This window comes from Loxodonta africana, chromosome 10 (genome assembly GCF_030014295.1).
Source record: "Loxodonta africana isolate mLoxAfr1 chromosome 10, mLoxAfr1.hap2, whole genome shotgun sequence".
In the NCBI taxonomy this organism is placed as follows: Eukaryota; Metazoa; Chordata; class Mammalia; order Proboscidea; family Elephantidae; genus Loxodonta; species Loxodonta africana.
Window position 1 is genome coordinate 66,500,156 of NC_087351.1, and position 25,971 is coordinate 66,526,126.

Consider the following 25,971-nt stretch of genomic DNA (forward strand, 5'->3'; position numbering starts at 1 on the left):
AAACTCAAGGATGTAGGTGTTTAAAGGTCTGTTTTTTTCTTTTTCCAGTGCTTTTACCCATTAGCTAGAGCTGATATAAGCTCATGGTTCTCTTGATGAACAAACACCAACCACCTCTAGGCCTAGACCAACCTGGATTTCCAGCCATGTGGCTCAGAGCCCCCATGGACTGGCCTGTCTATAACTTGTCAAAGTGAAATTTGTGTCCACTTTCAGCCTTTCAGTTGATGAGATGATCGGATGCACTCTTTTCGAGTGTGGGGAATTCAGGTGTTAGCACTAATGAATTTCTTTTGGAGAAAGTTACATAAAATATTGTGTTGTAACGACCATGGAAACCCTGGTGGTGCAGTGGTTAAGAGCTATGGCTGGTAACCACAAAGTCGACTGTTCAAATCCACCAGGCACTCCTTGGAAACTCTGTGGGGCAGTTCTACTCTGCTCTATAGGGTTGCTATAAGGTCACAATATGTCGGAATCAACCTGACGGCAATGGGTTTGGTTTTTGGGTGTGACCGCCATATGCCTTCCCTACAAATATTCGAATGTAAGTGTTCAAGGGGCCATTCAAAGCATATCATAGAGGTTCTATACATAAATTAGCAGGCCTGGATTCTTTAAAAGTTTTTGACAATTAAGGGTTTTTTTTTTTTTTTTTTTTGGTGTTGTTAAAGAGGTAATACTTGAACCATTCAGTGGGAAACCTTTGAGTATTTTTGTATACCTCAGCCAAACAAGAAAGAAATTATGGTTTGCTTTGTATTCTTTAATATTACTTCTACTTTTACCTTTTATTGAACAAGTATTAGTTGGAAAAGGAAAAAGATTTCTTGTCGTTTAAAAAAAAATTCTTTTTAACAAAATCTCCCTATTCTTACATTTTCCTTTTGAATGAGCTGTGTCAGCACATTTTCCAGATTATTGTGGTATTTGCAGATGATCTGAGCATGCTAAAATATTAAAACTGTGAGCTGTACAGTCACACTTGAGTCTCGTGATTCTGATATGAAGCTGCTAGTGGGCTATATTGGAAATTATTGGAAATGCAGATAGGTTTAGTTTGTAACATTTTAGATAGGAATAATTTGGGCAAGAATCACTGCTGTTGACTTTTTTTAAGGCCCTTCCTCCTCACTGAGAGAGGGAAAGACTTCCGGAGTTAATATAAGAAATGCTTGGGTAATTTGCTTAACTCCACACAGTTAAGATGGAGAGTGGTGCTCACCAGCTGTTGTTCAGTCCTCGGATAGAGCAGATCTGTTTGTCTGAAGCCGAAGAAGGAGGTGCCTCTCGTCCCCGTTCCCCCACACCACCTCTGCACATCACCAGCTCCGCACCTAGTGCTCTGGGTTGAATTTACCGTTTTAGCCGAGGCGCTGCTCCAGAGTAAGGGAAGGTAGAGAGATAGGACAACCAAATGCAATGTGGGCTCCTGAATTGGGGGTGGAGGGAGGGGGACCATTGCTGTGAAGGACAGTAGTGGAATAATTCTTTAAACTTAAATGTGGACTATCTAATAGGGGATACTGCTATATCAATTTTAAATTTCCTTAATATTATAATTGTACCTTGGTCACATTGGAAATGTCCTTGGTGTTAACAGATATACGCTGAAGTCTTTAGGGGTGAAGGGACATGATGTCTGCAACTTACTCTCAAATGGTTTCATATAATGTGGCAAAGGTCAAGCATTGGTGAGTGTAGGTGAAAGGTATTAAATTGGGCTATTCAGCTTTTTCATAGTTTAAGATTTTTTTTAATTAAAAAGTTGAAATCTTTTACCTCTTTGTTTATTGGTATACTTCACTGGAATGTTGGGTTCAGGAGGAAAGGCCCTGGTGTTTCATCACCCTTATATAGAGCTGCCAGATAAAATATAGAATGTCCAGTTAAATTTGAATTTCAGCTAAACCACAAACAATGGAATATACTTGTACCACTTATACTAAAAAAAATTATTTGTGGCTTATCTGAAATTCAAAATTAACTGGGCGTCCTGTATTTTTAGTTGCTAAACCTGGCGGCCCTACCCTAGACAAGCAGTGCCCCTAGCACCAGCAGAGTGAGGGGCGCATAGGAGGCGTTCTCTGTTATGTGGAATGAATGACGTGCCTTTTCAGAATTCTGTTCTGTAGCTTCCTATTAGATAAGACCCATCACATCTGAGCAGGGAGCAGGGGCTTTACCTGTACCTGGTTGTGTTACCTCCTTTGTCCTCCTCCCTTTGATTGATCTTTTTTCTTTGAACTGATTTGAGCTGTCTCCATTTCTTTGTAGTTGGAGTCAGCTGGGTTACATTTTTATACTAAGTTACCCACATCTTGACACTCTTTGGCAGTTTTAAGATCTTCTTCTAACATACTTGAGTAGAATGGATACTGGAATCTATTCTGACAGCTGTTGAAAATCTAGGCTGTCGTTATAGCAGGCTAAAGAGGTTATTTGTAACACTAGTATTCTTCAGTGAACATTTTAAAAAGGAGAGCACACTGTTCAGGCAAATAGTATTTTATAGAATTTAAATGATTTTGGTTCTCACAGTTCAATTATCAAATATAATGCTCTTAGAAATTATCCACCTAGTAATATTTTTCATTAATTTTCCCCACCATTGTCGTAATAGTGTGTTACAATGTTCTTAATTACTGGTACCTTCTAAAATGCAGATGTCCTGTCTTTAAGTACAGCTACTCTAATGCCAACTGTCCCGTTGATAACCTTCCCTTTAACAATGACCTGTGAGCAATTTCATGAAGAAAGAACATTTATAGTATTTTGTTGAGCTGCTAAGGGAGGGTTCTGTACAAGCAACAGGTGGCTTCAGTTGGCCTGCTTTCACTGAAATTTGATTCAAATAAAGCATTGCATTTATTTTACCATTGGAATTGTGATTATGGGCTAGGCTGGCTTCCTTTTTGGCAAATTGCGTTTCAGTTTTGAGGTTTGGGTTTAGAGTGGGTGTCTTTTGCATATGCAGAAGTAGGAGAGCTTTACAGATAAGACATGGCAGCTGAGGGGTAAGACATCCAGGGTCCTCTTTGTGCAGCAGAGAAATTTTTATCAGAGAAGCTGTTGTTCCACTGAGCTTTTGGCTTTAGGAGCAACTGTTTAGATTAACCCTTTAGACTTGAGATTTCTTTTATCTCATGTCTAAAGCGCTGAAGGGGACTTTGCCGAGTTAATTATTATTAGCACACTGCTTATCCCATAGTAGACACTCAAGGTAGAATTTGTTCAAGGGAATGAACTAGATAAATATACATAGGCTATTATTTAAAGATGATTTAATTACTTGAAATAGAAGATCTTTCAGTTATTGCCCTTTAGCCAATTGCTTGGCAACACAATTGTTAACACGTTTTCTGATTAAAATAAATGTTCCAATCTAAGTTGACACGAGATAAGATTATAACATAAAGAATTAGAACAATTAAGTGAATGAGATGAAGTTTGACACGTGAGCTGTTTCTGGAAATTCTGTTTTATTAAGTGTGCTTTCTTCTGTGTCTGAAAAGAATTATGAAATTGAACCAATCAGGTCCTAGCAAATTGAGTAGAACAGTTTTAAGAAAGACAATATTTTTATTTAAAAAATTATATTTCTACTGTAGAAAAATTGAAAAAGAGAGAAAAATTACGGAAACAATCCCATCGGGTAATATATTGAGAGTCTTCTTTCCTACCATAAATGTACAAATAAAATACTAAATTAGGACCATATGAACATACTGTAAAGTGATAGATATGTGTATATATGCTGTTGGGTGAAAAATATCTTAACTGTCTTTAAAACTTAATATGGCATTAATATTTTAATACAGTATTGTGAATTCTTTTACAACAGTATTTTTAATGACTGTAGTACTCCATGGCATGGCCGTGCCATAATTTATTAAACCACGTCCTTACACTTGGACATTTAGGTTATTTCCAGTGTCTTACAATGCTGCGACAAACATCCTGTAAAGATGGTTATTGCTTCAGGATATGGTCCTGTAGGTACAGTTTCAGGGTCAGTATACATACTTAAAACTTCGGTATGTAACCCGTTAAAACACTGTCCTTCTGAAAGATTGTGCCAATGAATGCTCCTGTGAACAGTTAAATATGCTACCTCTTGTACATTCTTTTCAGCAAAACCCAAAACCCCATTGCCAGTAAGACTTCTGACTCCTAGTGACCCTCTAGGATGGAGTAGAACTGCCCCATAGGGTTTCCAAGGCTGTAATCATTACAGAAGCAGACTGCCACATCTTTTTCCTGCAGAGGTGCTGGGTGGGTTTGAACTGCTGGCCTTTTGGTTAGCAGCCGAGTGCTTCAACACTGCACCACCAGAGCTCCTTCTTTTGAACAGTAGATACTTCAAAAAAAAAAATGCTTGTTGATTTGATAGTTTCTCATTATTTTCAGGTACGTTTCTTTGATGAGACTTTGTCATATGTTTATTGGCCAGTTGTAGTTGTAAATCTTTCTGTCGAGATACTTGCATGTTTTTTTTTTTAAATCAGTTTATAAGAATTCTTAGTCATATGTGCAGATGTGATTTAATGTCCAGATTTTTTTTTTTTTAACACAGTGTACTGGTAGGAAAAGGATTTTGAGAGCTAGTGATGTTCCTATCAAAAGTTTGTCTATCTTCTCCCCCCTGTGTGGTACTATTTAGTTTTCCAGAGGTAACTGCTTGATTTTAGTTTAATTCTCTCCAAAGAGTTTTAAGTTACTAAAACTTATGTATTAAGAATTATAACATTCCTGCAAACAGAAGCCTCTGCTGCCTAAATGGAGGCCATTCTGAGGAGACTTTTGAAGAAAAGGGAAGAAATACCTTTAACATAGTGCACTGGGGACATGGGGGGTTCTTTGTCCCAGTGAAGACTCCCTAATGTGAGTAGATGTAGAGTTAGCGGCAGGCACCTTGTGACTGAGTTTGCTTTTATTATAAAGATAGGAAAATGGCTCAGTTGTCCAGTTTAACACTTGGGAACAACAACAGCAAAAATACAGGAAAGAAAGAAGAGAGAAATGCTATTATAAATATTCTTTGTGGTTGGCTATTTCTTTTTCAAATACAGTTTTTAAAAATTAAAGAATTACAACACTTCTGTATTCGCGTTGTCTGCTGGAACAGTATGTCAGAGAGCTTGATTAGTACAGCTTTTAGGAAGTTCTCATTTTGGAGTTTGGGACGTACTAGAGGTGGGACAAGAATCAAAATGGATAAATGGTTCATCGTGTGTGGAATTTTTTAAGGATGGTATAATTTCCATACTCATCTATCAGGAATGACTAGAGATGGGGGTAGAAGCAATGACTGCTATAGGTTCTATCAAAACTGGTGGTTCTCCGAATCACAAACACCTACTGGGTCAAAAAGACTTCCGTGGGCCCATGTTTTCATTCCAGGGTGTCCGAATTTTGTAGTTATGTGTGGTATGGATGCTTTGGTGACGTTTTCCATGTTGATATTTTTCTGCTCCATCCTGCATCAAATTTATATTATCCGTATAAGTAACGGGACTCTACTGGTACGCAAAATTATTTAAGAATCCAAAGAATGTTTACATTATTTAGAGCCAGTGATTCTCAATGTGGGGAGGAGGTATGTCCTTCCAGGATGGACTAAGTTGGCTTATGTCGTTCGTTCATTGACTAATTTTTATTTTGTGTCTGTTCAGAATTGAGATCTTCATAAGAAGGAACCCCTACTATGTGAGCTGAGGATCTAGCTGTGTACGAGACACAGTCCCTTACCTAATTTGAAAGCAAAGCCCATTCATTGATTTGTTTTAATTATGATATCTTAGCTTTAATTTTCAAGTAAGGCAGCATTTCGTCCAATGAGACTGCTCTTTCCCTAGATGTCTGTGTGGCTCCCTTCATCTTGTCTTTCAGGGCCCAGCTCAAATGTCTCCTCAGAGATGCCTTCCCTGACCACCTTCTCTAAACCCTTTACCCTGATTTATCTTCATTCATGGTATCCATCAACATATAACATACGCTATTACATATTTTTTATCATCCAGCCCCTCTGCCCCCCTTGAGAATGGAAGGTCCATGAAAGAGGAGTGTTGTCTGTTTTGGTCACTGTTTTTTTCCCCACATCAGGAACAGTTCATGGAATATAGCAGGCATGCAATAAATATTTGTTGAATGAGTGAATTCACTGAAAGCTTGGATGCCTGTGCTGTGGTATGTGCTATGAAGAAAAATAAAGTAGGGTAAGTGGACAGAAAGTTCTTAAAAATGTCTATCTGAAAATGGCCTGGGTTATATAAAAGGGTGGAAGACACTGATTAGACGGCTTTCTCTTCCTTTTCTGTCTCCTGAATGTCTTTGATTCCTCCCCTCCCCCTCTTTCCTAGCCCTGTCCTGGCCCTTCTGTCATCTGTACCAAGCCTTTTTAAGGTAGTGACATTACATTCTTTCCATGCCTCACCCGAAGTTGACCTTCCTACTTAAGTGGTATTAAAACCTAGCCGTAGTCTACTTGAGCTTTGTATTTCCCAGCCTCTGGCTTCTTCCAGAAGTAGCCAAAGACCACGTTGGTTTTGAGAAATAGTCAGATATTTGTAAGTGTTTAATGGCCCTTTTATTATAGTTTTTATTTTCTGCTGTAATAATCACATGATTCTAAACTTAAGTTCTTTGAAAGATGCGTTGTAGAGGGGTTAAAAGGTTTTAAAAAGTAGAGTTCCTTGTCCCAGACCTTCTCTTTCCCTCAGTTGCTGCAGTAGCTTGCCATTCAAGCCTTCTGAGATCTCAGTTAGGGTCTCTTAAAGGTGGAGTAATGGCACCCAAACAGAATGCATGAGGGGCTATCACCGTGACTAGTAAGAGGGTGCTACTGGTTTTCAGCACCCAGAGTTAGAGATCCAACATCCTACAATGCATGAGACAGTTGTGTACAAGAATAATTGTCCTGCCCAAAATGCCAGTGTTGCCCTCAACAAGAATGGGCTGTTGCTAGCTTTCTCCCAGTGGTTCTCAGCAAGAGTGGTCCTGGCTTGTAGGGGCTATTTTGGAAACTCGTGGGGGTGTTTTTGGTTTTCACAGCATAGGGAATGGTTTGCTGCTGGCACTTAGTGGACAAAACCAGAAGTCCTGCAATGAGCAGGGCAGTTGCCCACTGTGGAGAATTACCCACACCACACTGGACTTTCAAATGTCTAGGGAATTGAAAAATCTATTAATAATTATCTGAGCCTAGAACCAACCTACAAGCAAAAGGTATTTTGTACACAATTTAAATGGTCTAGGCATGAAAACTGCAGTGTCAATGGAGGGAAGTCTGTATTTTGTTTTGTTTGGAACTTTGCCAAGAGTTCTCCCCATGTCAGCACCATTATTTGTGGTTTTGGAAGTGGTTTATCAGTCTCTGTGCATAGCTATCACATTCACAGTGATTGTTGTATAGGGGCCAGGATCTGACCACTTCGTTATGTCTTCTGAGATTGTGTCTGGACATTTACATATTGTAATGCATGCAATAGTCCCTTGGTGGGACTAGTCATGGGGTTGCCAGGAGTCAGAATCCGCTCCGGGGCAAATGGTTTCTTTTTGGGGGGTGGAGGGAGGAGAGGGTGAAGTAGTGCAAAGGGTTAATTTTGCTACAAACTGAGAGGTGGTGGTTTGAATCCACCCAGAGCACGTCAGAAGAAGGGCCTGGCGATCTACTTCCAAAAGGCCACAGGCATGGAAAACTTTATGGAGCACAATTCTACTCCGAAACATGGTGTCACCATGAGTCAGAATTGACTTGATGGCAACTGGTTAATGCGTATTCTATCATTATATTTTCCTTTATATTACAGCTAAGTCATAACATTGATTTAAAAAAAATTACATGTAGATTAGGTTATATTGGAGCCCAGATGGTGCAGTGGTTAAGAGCTCTGCTGCCAACCAAAAGGTCAGCAGTTTGAATCCACCAGCTGCTCCTTGGAAACCCTGTGGGGCAGTTCTACTCTGTTCTATAGGGTTGCTGTGAGTCAGAATCAACTTACCAGCAATGGGTAGATTATACTGTGATTTTCATTTCAGGATTGTAAAGGGTACGTGAAGACTGAAGGGGTTGAAAACCTTTGTTCTAGCTTAACTTTGAAGCCATATTTCTCCTCAGTCTCCTATACAAATTCTACTTCAGCCAAAGTGATTTGCTCTGCCTCCCAGGTTTTCTTTTCCTCCACGTGTGCCTTAAGCTCAAACTACCCCTGCTCCTCAAACTTGCTCCCATGTCCCCCTCTACACACCCTCCCCATCTGTCAGAGCCCAGGTTCCCAGGCAGCCAGGCACCTGCGGCCTTCTCCCTCAATTACTACAGCTCTGTAAGTATTTCTTTTGAACTACTCTAACATTTGTAGGAACTCCTTATTCAATACTTACCTGCAGCTTGATGGCACTAGGTATCTTCTTAGGTTTTAGTTATCTCTTCACATAGCATGTAAGTGCCTTTCCCATGGTAAACTTGACTTGGTGTTCTTTTTATCCTACACAGTGTCAGCCAATGCTTTGTATATAGCAAGCTCACTCTCATGGGCTATGTTTATGTACCTTTCCATCTTTACCAAATATGTATCTTTTCCTGTCTGTCATTTTACTAACTATAAAAGTAAATTATTAAGACCTTTTTAAATACAGAAAAGAATAAAAATCATCATTTATCCTGCTGCCCAGGATTCCTACCATTTTAGAGCATTTCCTTCCAGTCTGTCTTCTATTTTATGTGTTTTTAATGAGATTGGAATGGTGTACTTCAGACAGTTTGTATTTTGCTTTTTCCCACATTGTACTTAATATTTTCTAGGAGCATTTTCCTGTGTTACTCAGTGGCCTTAGAAAACATGTTTATATAAAACATGTTTTATGGAAAATTTTAGACAAACAAAAAATTATATCATAAACTCCTAGGTGCCCAACATTCAGCTTCAATGATAATCAGCATCCTGCCATTCTGAATACATGGTTTATAATGGATGCGTGCCATTCTGTTGTATAGTTGTTACGTAATTTATTTAACCATTTCTCTGTTACTGAAAATTTATTATTTCTAGTTTTCTATAATTACAGATTCTTTGGGTTTCATCCTTCTGGTTCATAATTATTGAATCTTGCTTCCTGGGGAATCAAATTAATTTCTTCATGATTAAGTAATTCTTACTAGTTTTGTATTCTGGATTTTTTATTATTATTATATTTCATATCTGGGGCTGGTTTCATTGTCATTTTTCTTTTCTCCATCCAGCCCATCAAGTATTTCTTGTATTACTCAGAGTTAGTCTCAAATGAATTACAATAACAAGTTATAATGCACTTCTATTCATTTTTTAGAGAAAATAAATCAGAAAATACAATGTAAGAAGATGGTGTTTACTTTCTAGATAATTTTAAGGGACAAGCACAAGGAGAAAAGAGAAATGGCTCGGGGGAAACGATGTTAGAAATTATAATCTTTGCCTCATCAAAAATTATTCTACAAATGCTTAATTTTGATAGAAACATGCCCCTGTCTTATTTATCTAGTGCTGCTGTAACGGAAATACCATAAGTGGATGGCTTTAACAAACAGAAATTTATTCTCTCACAGTTTAGGAGGCTGGAAGTCTGAATTCAGGATGCCAGCTGTAGGGGAAGGCTTTCTCTCTCTCTCTGTTAGCTCTAGGGGAAGGTCCTTGCCATCAATCTTCCTCTAGTCTAGGAGCTTCTCAGCACAGGGACCCTGGGTCCAAAGGATGTGCTCTACACCTGGCTCCTCTTTTTTGGTGGTAATGAGGTCCCTCTCCTCTCTCCTCATTTCTCTCTTTTATATTTCAAAAGAAATTGACTCAAGATACAATCTAATCCTATAGATTTAGTCCTGCCTTATTAACATAATTGCCTCTAATCCTGTCTCATTAACATCAGAGAGGTTAGGATTTATAACACATAGGATAATCACATCGGATCTCAAAAATGGTGGAAAATCACATAATACTGGGAATCATGGCCTAGCTAAGCTGATACACATTTTTGGGGAACGCAATTCAATCCATAACAGCCCCCTATATAAACTTAGATACACTTGAATCAATATTTGCAAGTGTTTTTCTCCAGCTGATTTAAATTTATATTTTAACAAGTATATTTGGTGTGTGTATAGATGTAGATACATATGTATATATATGTATATGTACATACATATATGTGTATATGTACATGCTTATATATGTATTTTTAAAATTTTAAAAATAGTTTATTTTACTTGTTGAGAATATACCCAACAAAAACATACACCAATTCGAGTTTCTATATGTACAATTTGGTGACATTTAATTACATTCTTGGAGCTGTGCAACCATTCTTAACCCTCCTTTTCTGAGTTGTTCCTCCCCCATTGACATAAACTCACTGCCCCCTAAGGCTCCTATCTATTCTTTCAAGTTGCTGTTGTCAATTTGATCCCATACAGGTAGATTTTAAAAGAACGTAACACTAAAGGCAGACGTTCCTCACTAGGTAAGCTAATCTATTGTTTGGTTTTAAGAAGACTTCAGAGGATATTTTTGGTTGAAAGTTTAAAGATATCTTAGGACAGTAGTTTCAGGGATTCATCCAGCCTCCGTGCCTCCTGAAAGTCTGTATTCCATGAGATTTTGAAATCTGTTCTGCATATTCCACCTTTTCATCATGATCCCTCTGTAGAATTTTTTATTAAAATATCCAGTAGTGGTAGCCGGGCACCATCCAGTTCTTCTGGTCTCATGGCAAAGGGTCAGTTGTTCATGGAGGCAATTAGCCACATGTTCCATTTTCTCCTCCTGTTCATGACTCTCCTTCCTCTGTTGCTCCAGGCAAGTAGAGACCAATTATTGTGCCTTGGATGGCGGCTTGCAAGCTTTTAAGACCCCATGCACTGCACAGTGAACTAGGAGGTAGAACAGAAGCTCTAAATGTGTTATTTAGGCCATTTAACTGGAATGTCCCATGAATCCATGACCCTAAACCTCCAAACCAAGGAACCAAATCCCATGAGGTGTTTGTACATAAGTAGCCCCAGCAGCTACTCTTTTTTTGGGTTGTTGTTGTCAATATATCACACAGCTTTTGCCATTTCAACTTCTTACAGGTGTACAACTTATTGACAGCAATGTCATTAATTGGCTGTGCAACTCTACCGTTAATCAAGGCAATTGTTCCATCACAGTAAACCAAAAAACTCAGTACTCCATAAGCAATAACCCTTTCCCTCTCCCTCCCACCCCTGGTAACCACTAATAAACTTTGGTCTCTATACATTTTCCTGTTCTTGCCTTTTTAGGTATATCTTTAAATGGATAAACCCCACATGCACCAGCCTGTCTTTTAAAGAGAAGTAGAGAGGGATGGTTTCCTTAGATCTAACCTAGTGTGAGCCATGGGTGAATGAGCAAGTGGGGAAGAACCAGTGAGGCAGTGGGATTGTTGGTTCCTTGTGAAAAGGAAGGAAGGATTACTGTGTCCCTAGTTCTTCTGCAATATTTGCCAAAATTTCTAGACCAGATCGTATATGGGAGGATGACTCATGTGCCTACCTGTTCTAAGAAAATCTCTTTGTTTCTTTTATAACAAAAGTAAAATATGGTTGCTGTAAAAAAGATATTTTCAGAGCTTATAATAGAGATGCACGGCATAGAAAGTAAGCCTCTTATAACTCACACTCCTTCCAGTAAATGAGCACTGTTCAGAGTTCTGTGTATGCTCATCTTGATTTTCTCTGTGCTTATATTAGCATATGTTATTTGCATAACGCACAGAACAAAAGTGCTACTTTTTAATAATTTATTTTTTGTTTTTGAGAATTTACGTGGCAAAACATACACCAATTCAACCGTTTCTGCATGTACAATTCAGTGACATTGATTACATTCTTCAAGTTGCACAACCATTCTCACCCTTCTTTTCTGAATTGTTCTTCCCCCGTTAACGTAAAACTCACTGCCCCCTAAGCTTCCTGTCTTATCTTTGGAGTTGCTGTTGTCAGTTTGATCTCATATATAGACAGATCTTAAAAGAGCATAATGCTCAAGGCAGGCACTCTTAGTTTGGTTTTAAGAAGACTTCAGGGGGTATTTTTGGTTTAAGATTTAAAGCTGATCTCAGGGCAGTAGTTTTAGGGGTTCATCCAGCCTATATGGCTCCATAAAGTCTGAATTCTATGAGAATTTGAAGTTCTGTTCTGCAAAAAATGCTGCTTTTAAATGTACTAGTACTAAATAATCAGCAACTGTTCAGCTGTTTGAACTGTAGAGAACATACACAGAGGTAAGCTGATGAGTACAGGTGACAGCACAGAACTTGTTAGGTGTGGAAAGCTGTAGCGGAAAGCAGAGGGAAAACTTAAGTGAGAGCCTAACTTTTTTTTTTTTCAGGGGTTCAATTTTTATCACTGAGTCAGATTTAATTGGTGGTTGTACTTTTTCCTCAGAATGCATTAAAATAGTCACTATGACAAGATGACTAAATCATGAATGAATTTAAAGTACTAAGCCAGTCTCAGTCATATTAACATATCAGCAACTTGTTGGAGCTTAATTTTTGCATTGGAATTTAAGTGACGAGGGTGTGCATTGCTAACATAGGGCTTTTTTCTTTTAATTTTGGGAGCGCTACAACTAATGCATTTCATACATTCTATGTCCTATTTAGGCCCAATACTCCTGGCCTCGACAAAGCAAAGGTTGTGGGGCTAGCAGTTATTTTTAAATATTATATAAGTAATCCATGTAAAACCCACATAAACTGTAGGAAACTTAGAAGGTACACATAAACAGCAACAAAAAAAGCCATTAGTGACCCTGCTACCACAGACGATGATGACTATGATAGCAGATATGTGTACTCACTATATGCCGGGCACTCTGCTGAATAAGTGCTTTACGTGTTCATCCCTCGTAATGATCCTGTGATGCCGGTACAGTTGTTATTTCCATCTTAAATGAGAAAAGTGAGGCACAAAGAAAGTTAACATGCTCAAGATTGTAGAGCTGGAAAGTGGCACAGCCAGGATTCAAACTCTGGCAGTCTGGTTCCAGAATCCAGGCATGACATAACCATGATGTTATTACTGTCCACCGAGGCTAATCCCAATACAACCACAGCCTTCTAGACCTTTTTCCTCTGCAAATATATACATATACCAAAATAAATAAATAAATAAACGTGTTGCCATCGAGTTGATTCTGACTCATAGCGACCCTATAGGATGGAGTAGAACTGCCCCATAGGATTTCCCAGGAGCAGCTGGTGGATTTGAACTGCCGACCTTTTGGTTAGCAGCCAAGCACTTAACCACTGTGCCATCAGGGCTCCATATACATATAGTTACATGCATATATACAATGAGGTAATACTATATACGTACTATTTTATAATTGGCATTTTTTATCTCAGTAATAAAAGCAAGCATCAACATTTTTAATAATGATGAACTTATCATAATTACTAGATACTGTCAGGACAGAAAAACTTAGTTTTTCCTGATTTTTCATCCTTATAAAATGCTGTGATGTATCTCTTTGTACACATATTTTTAAACATTTGTTTGAATCTTTAGGAAAAAGCAGATTTCCTGTGTAAAAGTTCTCTTTACCCCCTTAAAAAAATGGTTTTTCTGATTTTTAGAGAAAACGTAGACTCGTGGCAAAAATAAAAATCAGAAAACAAAGTCAAGGTAGAGAAGAAGGTAGTGTGTAATTTATCAATATAAACACTTTAAGGAATTTCATGTTACTCACATTTTTGTGCCCTTGTCCTTATTTCTTTAGCATAAATTCCTAGAAGAGGAATTGTTGGGGGTAACACACATTTAAATTTTTGATGTTGCTATTGTCTGTCTCACAATGACCTTGTGTGTGTAGAGTAGAACAGCTCCATAGGATTTTCTAAGGAGCAGGTTGCCAGGCTTGTCTTCTGAGGTGCCTCTGGGTGAGTTTGAACTGCTAACCTTCCAGCTAGTAGTCAAGCACTTAAGTGTTTGCACCAGATTTTGATAACACATTCCCAAATGGTATACCTGTTTATAAGACCTTTAATTCCTGTTGTCAAATTGCTGTCTGTATATGAAGTAATAGCCACTAGTCAAAGAAATGAGGACTCAAATAGGGATACATATAAACCAAAATAAAGGCAACCCTTTAAGTATTTATGACAGAAATTCATTTCATTTTTATATACTAGCACCATCCATTATAAATAATCGGAGCAACTTAAGTTTAAAAAAGAAAACAACAATAAAAACCCTAGAAGTAGGATAGTTGAGACGAATGAATTTTTCATGAAATATTTTTTTCTCTGTGCTATGAGAATATATTTAATAGCATACTGCTTGGTAATCATCAAGAGAAATGGATTCTCATCCCTATGACAAAGGATTTGGAATTAAGAGATCTGAGTTCCAATTCTGGCACAGCTGTTTCTCTGGCTGTATGATGTTGGGTGGATCCCTTGACTTGTCTTAATCTTCTCATCTATTCAATGGGGAAAAATACCATAGTTGTCTCACAGGCTTAGTGGAAGAATTAGATGAGATAATACCAGAGGTTAAACTGTAGAGTACTTTGTAGAGTACATGCACAAATATGCATGATAGCATGAGTAACAATAATAATGGTATTCCTGAATTCCTCAGGTATAGTTCCTTCTGGTTACTCCTCAAATTACTGGTTAATTAGTTGGATGGGCATCCCTTAAAAGTCTCTTTTCTCCTTAAGGGACTGAGATTCCGCCATCTGAAATAAATATATTGGGAAATTTGTAGACTTGTAGTAGTCTTGGAATCTGTTATTCTTGTGTACACCCCAGATTACTAATCCTACTTTCAATTCTTACTCAAACCTTGTATCACATCCTTGCCTACTGGAGTGAGTAATAACGACCTTTTGGCAGATCAAATTTCAATTTTAAAAGCCGAGAAGCAAGGCCGTGTTCTGGTCTTTCTTCTTTTTAACTTACAGATAAATGTCCATTTTCTGTTTTTAGGCAAGTTAAGTGCCAGAGCAGAAGGAAACCAGGTTTTTCCTCCTACACGTCACTGTCATAAACCCAGGCTGTTTGCTGAGGTGGCTACTCTGTGGTTGGTTAAGAAATAATATTTCAACAGTACCTGCCCCATACCTGAAAATTAGCATCTTTGGAAGAAAGCTAGTCTCCAGGTTTTTGCTGTTGTTACTTGTTTTGCTTTCCTTTTTATCTTTGTTCCTAAAAGATCTTTATTAAGTTCATCTAGTCCTTCAATTGACTGAGCCTCTTGGAATCCAGTGAACTGTCAACAGGATATAACTTCTCGCAGAATTTGTTATTCTACTGGAACCATGCTGCAGTGTTTTTGTGATTGAGTTAGCCACCAGATAACCCCTGCTCTTAATTTTCTAGACTAAAATTGTTCCCTCTGTTATGAAGGACTTTGGGTCTCTCCCAAGTAACAGTTTACCATATAAAGCTTATTAAAAGCTTGCTATTGAAAAATAGTATGGGTTTTGCCTGTCGGAGCCATTGTTGAAGGTGAGGGCACCTTTCCTGGTGAGAATTCAAGGCAAGATCCTTCATGTTCCTAACAGAACATCAGCCAACAGTACCAACCCTCTGTACTTGAAATGCTCACCAGCAACCTCAGCCTTCCTTAAGGAAGACAGTCTGCAAGGCAGGCAAGTCACCAATTCCTCTAGGCTCTCCAAAAGCTATCATTTTCTCAAATTAGCACCACATTTCTAATTTATCAAATTAGAAAACAGTGTGCTTAGACTACATTAACTCAGATATGCCTTCACTGAGCTGCATTTTAATATCTGGGCTTTGGCTCCTACAAACAGTTGAAAGAAGAAATGGCCACCTGGGTTGACTGAAATCATCATTCCTTGTTTCTTAGTGTTTTTTTATTTTACAGGAGGACTATGTGTTCATTCCTTTTCAAGCTCAGCGGTAGAAAGCGGACAGGTCCTCTTGACAAAGCCCTTTGCTTCCACATTATGAAATTGAAAATTTGTAACCTATCATGTTTCCTTTTCAGCTTTGGTTTCCTAAAGCTCAGGGCCAGAATTAGTGCCTCGTTACAGTACCTCTCTCATCTGTTTCCTGGTAGTTATCTCCCCCTTCTTCCATGTGGATTAGCTCCTTCTTTCCTTTATTTCAGCTATCCTGTACATGTGTTTAGTTTAAGCCATTCTTAAATCCTTTATGGAAGTAGGAAGAGTTCAGATTATAAATAAAGTAGCATCACCCATATTACTGTCACAGCCACATTATTGATTCATCTTTGGTGTTAGTCTCTTGCTTCCCTCTGAACCTTCTCCGTTATCCTTTTTGATTCATTATATTTGGGTGGGGATGAGAAACAGGAATATGAGGCTCAACAGAAACCAACCAAGGGTTAGAGTATAGTTAATGGGCTTTGTTGAGGTTAACTGGTGGACTACATGGCCTAGGGTCCATTGAAGGCTCCAGCACTAGAATTTATAAAGTCTTTTTTATTGAACCATGTTTCTGAGTGTTAACAAGTTGCTATTTTAGGCAGAGACCAAGACTAGGAACTTGGAGAGAAGACTCTGACCTCTCAGGCACTCCTGTGTCACTATCCATAAGAACCAGGAGGTTGTAAAGCCACAGTCTGGCTACAGTGACTTCAAGACCTTAGGATAAGATGATGGTGCTAGGTCATGGGAGAAAGAAGAAAACTCCAAAGGCATCTGGCAATAATGGTACAGAGAATATTGAGGAAAATGATACAGAAACAAAGGGGGAAAGCAAGATCCCAGAAGGACCCTGGAATCCAGGTGGTACCAGAGACTTCCTCTCTTCTTCTCACTTGTTATCACTTGAACCCAGGGAGAGTGTGGTTTAGAAGCAGAGATTGGGGGCGGGGGTTACTGGGTGGCCATAAAGATTAGGCAACCATGGAATGGATTTCCCCTTTACTTGGAATATCTTTCCAGATCTGGACCATTCTCTTAATATTAAGTGGGCAATCACTGTTCAAAGGGGAATTATATCAGTGTGCTGGTACTTTCTTTTAAGCTCAGAATAATGTTATTTGCCTATTGCTAGAGGACTGCCTTTTTAAACAAACAGACAAACCAGAATGGCACAGACAGTGCCTTTCAGGGATGAAGATACTCCCTTTGTATCTGTTCTAGTCAGGCCTCTTCTGGTTTCATGGAACAGAAAGCAGCATAGCTACCTTAATAGAATAGGGGTTTGTGGCAGGAATATAAAAAAGGTCTCGTGAATGCATGGACAGGAACCTTCGCTGCCTCAGGGGAGCTAAAATCAGGAAGCTTTTGGGACTTAAGACAGCCGCTTTCTTTCCCTCTCAGTTCATCAAATCTGCCAGGCTAAGCGTCCAGGTCCTTGTTACTCCAAGTGTAGACTAGGGACCAGAAGCATGGGTATCACCTGAGAACTTGCTAGAAATAAAGAATCTCAGGCCTTGCCCCAGACCTACTCAATCTCAATCTGTATTTTAACAAGATCCCCTAGAGATGCGTTTGCATATTAAAGTTTGAGAAGCCCTGGTGTAGGTCCCCTTACTCAGGTGCTCAGCCCAAACTAATCATCCTGGATGAAGGGGGTGGAGGGAGTCACGTGACACACGCCATGAACCCAGCTGGCGCTGTGAGAAGAGGAGGCCAGGACAGGCATGTCTTATATGGTGGGTTTTTCTTCAACTTGTAGCATCTCTGTCATGTCAATGATGGTCCCCAATTGCTAAGACAAAGTCGATGAGGAAATCTAGTGATTTATTTTTAAGATAAATACAATTCATTGTGTGCCATCACTGTTTTAAGATGTCATTGCTTTATTTACATCTAACTTTTCACTGGCCCAAAGATAATTAAACCTGTAAACACTGTTGAATATGTATAATTTAGGCAGTTTTATGAAAGTGGATTTTTAATTCGGACATAAATGAGCTCCCTGGTGATTTAGCAATAGCTACCTCTTGCTTCAAACTAGCCGAAAGTGATCAGTGCTAGTGTTTATTACAAAGCTGATGGTGCCCAGCTGGGTTTGGAGTCCAGTGTGCATAGCTCTGGCTCCCACCATGCCTGTTAGCCTGTGAAATTGATTTTTTTTTATGGGCATACAGGCATTTGGCCTATAGCCAACTGTATGATGAAGCCAGTGAGTCCTGTTTCCAATACGACTCTATGAGGTGGTAGTTAGACCATTCAAGGACTGGTGGTAAGCAGATCAGTCATTCCAACACACTACTCACTTTTTTTTTTTTTACATTTTGGTGCGTTCATCATCCTAGCAGGCATTTAAAAAAAAAAAAAGACTTTTCTGCTTCTATTATTTTATTTTAGTGCTTCGTTCTCTTAGCTTTCCCTTGCAGATCATTGTTGTTTATGGTATAATTAGCTGTTTTAGTATTTAAAGGTGCTAATTTCTCCCACTTAGTAACTGTTCCAGGAGCCCTGGTGATGCAAACTGCAAACAGTTAAGCGCTCACCTGCCATCCAAAAGGTTGACAGTTCGAGCTCACCCAGCATCTCCACAGGAGAAAGACCTGGTGATCTGCTTCCATAAAGATTACAACCAAGAAAACTCTATGGGGCAGTTCTGCTCTGTTGCCTGGTGTCGCTATGAGTCAGAATGGACTCGACAGTGCTCAACAGGAACAAGTTACTGTTCCAATAAGAATGGTGGATTTCCACAGTCTTTTAAATAGGATATGTCTTTTTGAATTTATTGAAAAACACAGATCATATCTGTGTCTTTATTAAAGCAATTCAGGTGATGAGAAAGAGGCTCTCAAATCAGAAAGTAAAGGACGTAGCAGGGGTGGTGGCACATACAGAGAGACATAAATGAGCCTCCAGGGCCAAGAAAACCCACAGCTGTAAGTAAGGATGAGGTTCCTGTGCAAGATGGATTTTTTTTTTTTCTGGGACATTGCTGGAAAAGCCATTAGATTAGATGGCTTTCAATCTTTCCTACTTCTGAAATTTATGAACCCTTATAACATTGTTTGGAAACCCCGGTGGCGTAATTGTTAAGAGCTGCATCTGCTAACCAAAAGGTCAGCAGTTTGAATCCAGCAGGTGCTCCTTAGAAACTCTATGGGGCAGTTCTACTCTGTCCTGTAGGGCTGCTATGAATTGGAATCAACTCGATGGCAACGGATTATTTTCTTTTTTAATAACATTGTTTATAAATCCTAAATGAAGAGAAAAGGGGCCCCTGATTTAAATTTATTCTGTCTAATAAACAAAGCAAAACAAAACCTGTTGCCATGGAGTTGATTCTGACTTCTGGTGACCCCATGTGTTGTAGGGTAGAACTGCCCCATAGGATTTTCTTGGCTGCAGTCCTATAGAACCAGATCACAAGGCCTTCTTCCTGGGTGCTGCTGGGTGGATTTGAACTACCAAACTTTATGTTAGTACATAAGCGCAAGCCCTTTGTGCCACTCAGGGACCTTTCTAATAGGTACAATTAGTGTTTGAGGTTCCATTGCACTTCTGATCTTTTTTTAAAAAGTTATGAAACTATGAATGGGAATCAACTCGACAGCAACGGGTTTGGTTTTGTCACATATACACAAGGAGCCCTGGTGGTGCAGTGGTTAAGCGCTTGGCTGCTAACCAAAAGGTTGGCGATTTGAACCCACCAGCCGCTCTATGGAAGAAAGATTTGTCAGTCTGCTCCCGTAAAGATTATATCTTTGGAAACCCTGTGGGGCAGTTCTACCCCGTGCTATAGGTTTACAATGAGTCAGAATCGACTTGACGGCAGCAGGATTTTGGTTTTTATCACAATACGAGGGTATAGAACGTTATGTACAGTTTTAAAGATTAATAAGATGAACACTCCCATACCTTCCACCCAGCCTAAGAAATAGAACATTACTGGCATCTTCGAAGCTGTCTCTGTTAATGTGTATTTTTAGACCACTGCAGTGTTTTGTGAGCATTTGTATCAGTGAATACCAAATGGGTAGGTATTTCAGCCATTTTTACGTCCTGCCCAAACTCTTTTCAGATTTCCAATCTAATACTGGCCTTAAGAACAGCTAAATTTTATCACTTCGAAACAGACCTTGAACAAGCTAATTATCCTGCTTAAAAATCAAAGCGTTGTTCATGATTTTAATTTTTCTGTTTCATTTGACAATTACAGCAGCGGTAGCGTCCCTGAGCACAGGATGAGTATCTGTCAGCTTGAGTTTCTGCTGTAGAGAAGGTGAGCTGCCTGTAAACTGAAAATCTGCCCCGGCCCTGGGGAAAATCAAAGACCAGTAGAGCATAACTAATGGAAACTCTCTTTAAATCAGCAACATTAAGTCCAGATAATGCAGCAGTATTTCCTGGGTGCATGACTGGGACATTGAAGTTTCACCCTTTCCTTTGTGACATGGATTATTTGTTGCTTCCTGTACCTCTAAAGAGCCAAGGAGCCCTGGTGGTACAGTGGTTAAGTGCTTGGCTGCTAACTGAAAGGTCAGCAGTTCAGCTCTGTGGGAGAAAAGACCTGGTGATCTGCTCCCATAAAGATTATAGCCTAGGAAACCCAGTGCAATTTTATCCTGCCCTGTAGGGTCGCTATGAGTTGGAATTGACTCCAAAGCACACAACAACAACTCCAGTGAGACGAGGCGTATATTTAGGAAATACATGCTTTGTTGAAAATCAGTTTTGAAAAGGAGTGAGTGAAGGACATTCAGTGGCCATTAAATCATGTCATTTTACAATGGCAGGGAAACCTTTCAATGATGCAGACACCTAATATGACGATTCCCAGGAGATGCCATGGAATTCTCATTTTTCTGGAGGTTTGGACTCATGGCCAAAGGCAGTTCTTTTCTAGAAATAACCATAAGCAGACATTGAGTGCTTACTGTGCACTGGAGTCCCTGGGTGGTGCAAAAGGTAATGCACTCATCTGCGGACCAATAGGTTGGCAGCTCATGTCCACCCAGAGGTGCCTTGGGAGAAAGGCCTGGTGATCTACTTCTGAAAAATCAGCCATTGAAAACCCTATGAAGCACAGTTGTACTCTGACACGCGTGAGGTCTCCATGAGTGGAAGTTGACTCAATGGGAAATGGATACCGTGTGCCAGGCATCATTTTGAGCACTTTGTTTACATGTACTGGTTCACAACAGCTCTACTCAGTGGAGTTCCCCATTATGAACAAGGAAACCGAGGCCCAGAGAATCTAAGGCTCCTGCCCAGGGTTACATTGCTTTAATCACTATCTCTGCTAGAGTCTCATAGAGGGAGAGCATTGAGCTCTGAGGTCACACCCTTTGCATTCACATCACACTCAGCCACTTGCAACTCTGTGACTAGCCCCTTAACATGTGCCTCAGTTTCCTCATCTGTAAAACAGGGATGATAACATTGCCTTCCTCTTAGGGTGATGCTTAAGATTAAGAGGGAATGACTGAAGCACTTGATGTAGTGCTTGGCATTTAGTAAATGCTTAGGAAAGACTAGTTAATTTGCAGAAAGAGCATTTCTCTAAGTCAAGAGGTAGGAAGTGGACACTGCCAAACCTTTAAGGCCTAGACCCAGACTATGGCACAGGGTCACTTCTACAATAATTCTATTGTTCCAACCAGTCAAGAGCTCACCCAGATTCAAAGGAAGGGGACATAGTTTTCTGCTAATATTTGATTCTGTTTTCTTTTGTGCTGTTTTTAATATCATTGTGATCATGCTATATAACCATTTTGCATTTTCTTTTTCCACTTAAAATGATAATATAATAAGTATTATCATTACAATCTCTTTATAAATATAACTGTAATGGCTATAATAATTTACTTTATTGCTCCATTTTTTAGTATTTGATTATTATAATTAATGTCATAAATCTTTGGGAAAAAGCTATATTTTTCTTAAAAGAGATTTTGGGCATTAAATGCATGTACATACAACTTTAAAAATTGTTTTAGCTATGACATTTCTGATCAGTACCAGATCTCTAAAATCTACATGATACTGCAAAAACTCAACTGCAGAAAGACAAATAACCCAATTAAAAAATGGGCAAAAGATATGAATAGACACTGTACTAAAGAAGACATTCAGGTAGCTAACAGATATATGAGGAAATGTTCACGATCATTAGCCATTAGAGAAATGCAGATCAAAACTACAATGAGATTTCATGTCACTCCAACAAAAGGCTGGCATTAATCCAAAAAACACAAAATAATAAATGTTGGAGAGGCTGTGGAGAGATTGGAACACTCATATACTGCTGGTGGGAATGTCAAATGGTACAGCCACTTTGGAAATCGATTTGGCACTTCCTTTAAAAGCTAGAAATAGAACTACCGTACGATCCAGCAATCCCACTCCTTGGAATATATCCTAGAGAAATAAGAGCCTTTACATGAACAGATATATGCACACCCATGTTTATTGCAGCACTGTTTACAATAGCAAAAAGATGGAAACAACCAAGGTGCCCACCAGTGGATGAATGGATAAATAAATTATGGTATATTCATGCAATGGAATACTACGCATCGATAAAGAACAGTGAGGAATCTGTGAAACATTTCATAACATGGAGGAACCTGGAAGGCATTATGCTGAGTGAAATCAGTCAGTTGTAAAAGGACAAATATTGTATGTATAAGACCACTATTATAAGAACTTGAGAAATAGTTTAAACTGAGAAGAAAACATTCTTTTGTGGTTACAAGAGGGGGGAGGGAGGGAGGGTGGGAGAGGGATATCCACTAATTAGATAGTAGATAACTACTTTAGGTGAAGGGAAAGACAGCACACAATACAGGGGAGGTCAGCACAATTGGACTAAACCAAAAGCAAAGAAGTTTCCTGAATAAAACTGAATGCTTCGAAGGCCAGTGTAGCAGGGGCAGGGGTCTGGGGACCATGGTTTCAGGGGACGTCTAAGTCAACTGGCATAATAAAATCTATTAACAAAACATTCTGCATCCGAGTGGCGTCTGGGGTCTTAAATGCTAGCAAGCAGCCATCTAAGATGCATCAATTGGTCTCGACCCACCTAGATCAAAGGAGAATGAAGAACACCAAGGACACAAGGCGATTATGAGCCCAAGAGACAGAAAGGGCCATGTGAACCAGAGACTACCTCATCCTGAGACCAGAAGAACTAGGTGGTGCCCAGCTACAACCGATGACTGCCCTGACAGGGAACACAACAGAGAACCCCTGAGGGAGCAGGAGAGCAGTGGGATGCACACCCCAAATTCTCATAAGACCAGACTTAATGGTCTGACTGAGACTAGAAGGACCCCGGTGGTCATGGTCCCCAGACCTTCTGTTGGCCCAGGACATGAACCATTCCCGAAGCCAACTCTTCAGACATGGGTTGGACTGGACAATGAGTTGGAGAGGGATGCTGGTGAGGAGTGAGCTTCTTGGATCAGATGGACACTTGAGACTATGTTGGCATCTCCTGCCTGGAGGGGAGATGGGAGGGTGGAGGGGGTTAGAAGCTGGTGAAATGGACACAAAAAGAGAGTGGAGGGAGAGAGTAATTGGGAGTGTGTAGCAAGCTGTATATGGGTTTTTGTGTGAGAGACTGACTTGATTTGTAAACTTTCACTTAAAGCACAATAAAAATTATTTAAAAAATTATTTTAAAGAATTATCACTTTCCACTGTAATTGTCTTTACATGTATAGACTTTTTAAAGAACCCATGTATTTACACTACTCTTGTTAAATAATTGAAAGGGAGTTATTCTCATACATCTGATCACTCTGGAGACACACTAGAACCTAACTTTGAGTAAAACAACAATAACTTCCATATATATTTATTTACAAAAAAATAGAAAAAAACCTGTTGCCATTGAGTCAATTCCAACTCACAGTGACCCTAATAGGACAGAGTAGAACTGCCCCATAGGATTTCAGGGAGCGGCTGGTGAATTCGAACTGCTTACCTTTTCATTAGCAGCCAAGCTCTTAACCACTGGACCACCAGGGCTTCAGGTATTTATTAGGTGCCCATTCTTACCCTCAGCCTGTTCCAAGTACTAAGAGAGTGAGGAAGATGTAAAAATAATTTTAAGAAGCAGCCCCACCTTTAAGGAAACATGAGACATCCTTCCCACGGTGAGGAAACGAACCCACATCTTTATGCTTTAATTCTGGTGTGTGTGTGTGCATGTGTGCTTGCTTTTGCAGCACTGCTTCCACGCCTCAGGGTTGCATCATCTGGTTTCTGATAGTGAGAGTTCAAGATTGGAGAGCACCTTCTCACCCTGACTGACCATTACAGATTCGTAGCACATTAATGTTTATAAGCTGTTTGCAGAATGTTGCTTGGTGCTGCTTAATCTGTGGCATTTGCCTGCTTCTCACTCAACCCTTTGTGGGAGGCCAAGCCGAGACTGGGGAGGGCGTCTGTCCCCTGCACAGTAAGCCTGGCATGAGCCTGATAACACTGTGTGATGCTTCTCCAGGGCGGGCGCAGTAACCTCCCTCAGAAAGATGAAGGACAGAGGCCCTGCTTGATCTCCATGTTCTAGAAATCATCTCCAGACTTCAGCATTTATTCAGCATGTTTCTTTGGGGCTTTCCATGAAGTCTCTTTTTATAATGTCTGTTTAAAGATTTAATTTTCAAAGTCCAGAGAGATCTAGTGACTCGGGAAGTTCTTAATTTAGCAAGCTGCAGGGTGTCTGACACTCAGAGGTTTTTCATACTGTCTTTATTTGGTAGCTGAAGGGAACCCATGGTTTGGCTTTTTCCTTCATTGTGGGAATGCTAGGAAGGTGTGCTGGTGGTCGATCCATCTTCACTTATTTGCCAGCACTGTGTTTGGTGCTACCCAAGAAGAGGAAGGGCTGAGTGTACTCTAGAGGGAAAGTCCTCACTGGGATGTGTGTGGGCAGGCAGGGTTGGAGGCTGGGGTCAGGGTGTAGGAGGGCCAGTGGAGATTCCACAGGACTCCAAGGAGTGACTTATACCAGACCTGGGTAGTCACTGGATCAGGGGAGCAGGAGGCCTTGACAGAAACAAGATAAAAGGTGAGACAGGAGTTTGGTGATTTCAAGGTTTTCAGGTTGGGAAGTGGTACCAGTGACAGAGACAGGGAAGATATCTGAGGTCCGGGAATGCAACAGAAGAGCATGGGTTGTGTCATCCAAGTGGACATTCCTGATAGGCAGCTGGAGAGAGATGGAGATGGAGCCCAGAGAACGCCATTTCAGAGGAAAATTCGTCCCTGGGATGTGTGATCGTGAGAGGTGGATTTGGTTTCCATTTGGGAAGAAGGGCTGGTTATATCTGTGAGAAGAGAATGGAGGATTGGAGAATGCTCCAGTGGGCAAAGCTAGAAGTGTATAAAAAGAAAGAGCAGTCACAAAATTAGGAGAAGTGATGTGGCATCCTAAAAGCCGGGAGAGAAGAAGGACCCTCAGTCAGTAGCATCAAAATAACAGAATGACAATAACAACAAAATGACCGAGCAAATAATTTGAATGAAGACCTGAATTTAAGTCCTGGATTTGCCATTTACTGGAGCCCTGGTGGCTTAGTGGTTAAGAGCTCAGGCTGCTAACCAAAAGGTTGGCAGTTCAAATCCACCAGCCAGCTCCTTGGAAACTCTGTGGAGCAGTTCTATTCTGTCATATAGGGTCGCTGTGAGTCAGAATCAACTTGATAGCAATGAGTTGGTTTTTAGTTTGGGTGGCCTTAGCCAAATCACTGAACCTTTCTGGACTTCAATTTCTCACCTGCAATTTGAGGATGATCATAATGTTTTCCATCCCCAACCCAATTGTAGCATTTGTCAAAGGGGATAATGTATCAGAAAGCGCTTAAACTGTGGTGTCCTGTACAAGTTTAGAACATCTACTTTGAGTCCCAGTGTCTTAATGTAGGTCTTCACCTATCCTGATAACTATTAGTTTTTGTTATATGCTACCTAATTTAAAGATTCCAGTTGCACATGAATTTTTATCATATGTTCTTAAATATGTACTGAAAGGAACCAAAACACAGACCAA

The 25,971-nt window shown here is 39.8% G+C and overlaps 1 protein-coding gene across 2 annotated transcripts in view; it reads left to right on the forward strand.

The window, feature by feature from the left end:
* The window catches only part of SAMD4A (sterile alpha motif domain containing 4A), a 238,307-nt gene that overhangs the window by 15,284 nt on the left and 197,052 nt on the right, over nt 1-25,971 (forward strand). The window lies entirely within an intron of this gene.